Source organism: Taurulus bubalis (assembly GCF_910589615.1).
Source record: "Taurulus bubalis genome assembly, chromosome: 6".
NCBI classification, from domain to species: Eukaryota; Metazoa; Chordata; class Actinopteri; order Perciformes; family Cottidae; genus Taurulus; species Taurulus bubalis.
In genome coordinates this window covers 24,860,911-24,865,910 of record NC_136594.1, presented here as the reverse complement: position 1 = coordinate 24,865,910, position 5,000 = coordinate 24,860,911, and positions in this window count along the sequence as shown.

Genomic DNA, 5,000 nt, shown 5'->3' with positions numbered 1-5,000 from the left:
CTTCATTTGACGACAGTTTAAACTTCACCAGAGTCACATCCGGCACATTTGATCAACTTGGCATTTTAAGGGACGATCATACTTTTTATCATCCGCTCAATGCGTATATTTTTGTGCAGCGTAATTACACAGCTTTGGGGTCAAAGGGGTCACTGATGATTTATCCAGGTTTTGAATAATCCATCTCTGAGTTTTCTGTAGCCACCGTGATACAATGTAAACAAAGGGGGGATTTTATACATGACGCTCAAAGCATTCGGAAATTACATTTGGGAAACTCAAAAGCGAAACTGTGTCCCGGCTACTGAGGATAACCCACGGACCTCCCCGTGAAAAGGTTTCATTTAAACTACTTTCCACCGAAAGGAAACAGACTCAAAGAAAACTGTTCACAGTTACTGCAGATTATCCAGAGTAAGCAGGACACGAGAATGACAAGTTGCTTTGAATTATTTAAAATCATCATACATTTTTCAGTTAAGATCCACAGCGCAGTAACTGAAATTCTGGCAGTTAGGATGTGATCTGCAGAAGCACGAGGCCCAGCTATCGCATAACCTCTGCTGCTTTTGGTGATGACGTTCTTGGTGCTGTGGACTTTTGGTTCGGCCAATGCTAGCTCCGTGGCTTTATCGGCAAATCACTTTCATCCAGACTGAAATGTGTTATTGAGATATTTCAGTTTGGAGCAAAGTCAACAACTATTTGAACTTTTGTGCGGACAAGCGTGGTCACAGAGGATGAATCCAACTGACTTCGCAGATTAATTTCAACAACTTTGGGAAACCCTTACGTTTTCTTCTTTGTTGCATCATCGGGTCATCCTTTTACTTTGTCCACTACTTAGGTTCATGACTAAATATTAGGCAGAATCTCAGAATTCTGAAAAATGAAGACGATGCAGAATTGTCTTTAACTTGCATTCTCTCTAATGACCATCAGGGGGCGACTGCTCTGGTTTGAAAGTGTGATTGAATAGAAGTCGATAAGAAAATGACTACTTCTCACTTGATTTATTTCCTCAGCATGATGTTCATTTAGTAAATTATGGTCCCATTTTGAGTAAAATAGATCATAATAGCACGTGATGCTAGTTATGTATGTTTTTATTTTGTGTCTTATTGCTATATCATCTCTCTCATCTGTATTGTAATTGGCTTTATTGTTTTGTTTTTTACCATGTAAAGTGCCTTTGAGTAACCTTTAAAGCGCTATGTGAATTAAATGTATTATTATTATTATTATTATAAAGCATACATGCTTTAGAGCAGGGCTACGTTGTGACTGACAGGTCGCGACCACAACGTTGTCCGGTTTGGTTGTTGTTCATCTTAGAACTTTAACCCTTTCACAGTGTGTATTCAGTTCATGAAGTTAATTGTAATATTTTGCCTGTCTTATTCAGTGTTTGGCTATATTTACCTCCACCCACTTCACTTCTATCGGCAAAAGTCCCAAAACAAAGATGGCGACGGCCAAAACGCCAAACACAAGGCTTCAAAACCGTAGCCGACAAACCAAACAGTAACTACGCTCACTTTGTACACACAGTCTGTGCCTGCAAAAACTAGCCTCAGCTGTACTTTGCGTTTCATGCTAATTAGCGAATTAGCATGCTAACACACTAAGCTAAGATGGTAAGCGTTACACCTGCACAACATACTAGCAGTAACGTGAAAGTTAGCATTGTCATTGAGACTGTGTTAGCATGCAGACATTAGCATTTAGCTGAAAGCACTGCTGTGGCTAGCAGAGCTGCTCATATGGCCGTAGACAGTCTCATCAGGCTGTATATAGATGTTGCAGAATTGCACACTATTTATATTGATGTCACTGCGTCCTTGACAGAAGGAGATAGTAAACTAACATGGCTTCCTACTTACTAAAAACGCACTGGTGCTGTTTTATTATTGTGCATCACCTGCGTTTCGGAGGTGAAGATGTGGAGATCTGTTTGCTTGGCAAAATGTCATGGTTATCTTTTTTTGTATGTTATGGTAGATTATAAGTGTGGATATATAAGAAAAATGTCAAACTCACAAATGTACACGTTATGGCCGTTCTCTCTGTGGGTCATTCGGTAGAAAACGTATATTCATGAAGAAAAAAAACTTTATGATCCAGAAATGTAAATCTTGGGAGCTTTCAGTTGCCACCATTCCAGTTCAATAATTGATTGCTGAAGCTTAAATGCCACGCTATTGGGTTGTCTTCCTATTTAAGCTTGAATGGTGATAAAAGCATGACGCATAAACCCCAGTCATCATACCATCCACCTCAGAATAAATCCATCTTGCCGTACACATCCAGCGCGCGTGTGTGTGTTTATGAAGTATAACACTGATCTGTCTCTGCCTGTTTTACAGCTATGCTTCCATAATCCCCATCCTAATCCACAGCCTGTGTGCGTGTGTGTGTGTGTGTGTGTGTGTGTGTGTGTGTGTGTGAGTCTCCTCTTTATGTCTGTGAGGCATGGTATTTAAGCTTTTGGCTTTCAGAGGGCCTCTCTTTCCCACGCCTTTTGCACTATATGTAATACCATAGATAGCCCTCTACTCATCCTCTTCTCTCCATCGAACCACTCAACACGACGGCCCGGACAGAATCACTCGGCCCTCCGCTGTCAATATCTCCATTACCGTTTCGGTCAAAAGAATAAACACAGAGAAAATTGAATGGTTATGGGTAGTATTACGTTTAAATGAGCTGATGAAATGGGTGCAGCAGTGACAGGAGGGAGGACAGAGTGGCTGAAGTGGAGAGAGCTGATTGTGTTAGTGCAATGAAAAGGACAAAAGCAAATCAAAGTCCCTTTTTTTTCCCTTCCCTCTTTGTCACATCCTTATTACAATGTAGGGTGCTTTGCATGTTAAAGGGACAGTTCACCCCAAAATAAAAAATACATATTTTTACACTTATCCGTAGTGCTATTTATCCATCGGGCTTGATTTGGTGCTTGGCTTGTGGTGATCGAAACACCAAATATAAAATGCATTTGGAAAAACCCAACAGCTACAATCTAGATTGAAAAGCAGCACTAGAGGTAAAAGGGAAAACTTGTATTTTGTATTTTGGACCTTTAAGGATGGCTACCTGGCTCTATGTCGAGAGTTAACTTGCTAAAATGGCCATTAAACGTGGGTACATACCGTTATAAATAAACATATCTTGTCTCAATTGTCAAAAATGTTTGCACGAACGTGGAATGTTGTTGTGTGGATGTTGCTGTTTTTCTTTTCACAGGCTGGGGTTCCCAACATGGGGCCGCGAGTAAAACACGTGAGGTCCTGAGATGATTAAATAGCAGGATAGGAAAGCAGAACCAAAACAAAAAAAACATTTCTGCTCCACGAAATTGGGTTAATTATTTCAGTCTTTCCTCTAATCTTTTTATTTTTTTAAGTCTGGTGGATTGCCAACACAATTTTGGATGACATTTGTAATGACAATCTGGCACATGGAAAACCTTCCTTCATTTTCGGGGTCACTAGGTTGGGAACCACAGAGTCTACCTTTTTAAGTACATTTTGGGGGCATCTTGTATCTTTACTGCAAAGCAGACAGTAGAGAGGGATGGGGGAAAGAAACGTGCCCCCATGTCCCCAACTGGACTCGAACCGGGGGACATCGGAATTACACAGTCACCTGGTTTGAACCCTCTGCGGTCGCCACGCCACGTCCCATCGAGTCTGTTTTAACGCGCTAATGGAGCCGATTCACAATCGACACCTAAAAAAGAAAGAACGACATAAAGGAAAAGAGATCGTGCAGAAAGGGTTCGCCTAAGTGTTTAAGAATGGTGCTCGAAGATGAATAGAGAGAGGAGTAAGAGGTTGATGAGTGGGACCCTCAGCAATGATAATCCCATTAGCACTGCGCCGCATGTTAAGCTCCCCATAATGACTGATGCGTATGTGTGCGGCTGTATGCGTGTCAAACGCGAAACAGTGTCCTCCTCTGACCGTCCTAATTATGAGACGTGACTCACGTGAGGGTAATTACAGCATCTGAGACGGCGGGGGAACAAGGCCACGGACGACCCAGAAGTCCACGGGCTAATGAAGCGATAAGAGACGCACGCTTTCTCTCCATGACTCGCCATCACCTCACATAGAGAGAGAGGGAGAGAGAGAGAGAGAGAGAGAGAGAGAGAGAGACAGGGACGGAGCGAGAGGAAGGAAGAGGGGCCGCTACAAAGGACAGCAAAGGGGGAACCGTGTTTCCCCATTTTCTGCATTAGAGAGCGTAGGGAGATTTTGGGAGGAGCTGTCAAGAGACGCTCTGTTGGGCGGCTTCCAGCTCAGCCCTCTTCCCCGGGTCTCAAACTAATCTGGCTCCTCTGTGTTCTCCTCCATATCTGGCCCCGGCTCCACAGCACCGTGGTCCGCTTCCACGGGCGCTGGATTAAGGCTCGGGCTGCCCGGGAGTAAACTGCTATTGAAGAATCATCTAGGTGTAATCCCTGTGTGAGGCCGGCCCTGTGTGGTGCGGCGCATTACACCCCGCACCATGGCTATTACACACAGCAGGAGGACGGTTCAGTGTGTGCCAGCAGCAGAGCCTCAGTCAGGGTTTTGCTTTAAATGGTTATGTACAGTGAGATCGGTTCACTTAAGGTGGATTGGTTCACTTAAGGTGGCCCCATCAACCCCCCCTGGATCACATCAAGTAGTTCAGAGTTCTGACAGTATGTTTTTCACCTCAGTGATTACAATATTTAAATTTTAATACACCCTGTCACATATTTCTTTAATAATCCCGTCTTCTGGTTTTTCATACTCGCATTAACATTTAACATTTGCATTTTCTATTTGATTCTTCTTCTTTTGAATTCTCAGGAAAGATAGAAAATATATCACCAGAGTATGGCCGACCCATACGATGCTCATACAAAGCTTCTGAGGCCTTGAGGTCGGCACTTTGGTCGTCAAGTACAACTGAACGCTGAATAAGACCATTTTATGAGAGCAAAATGCTACGATTAACTTTCATGAAGAGAA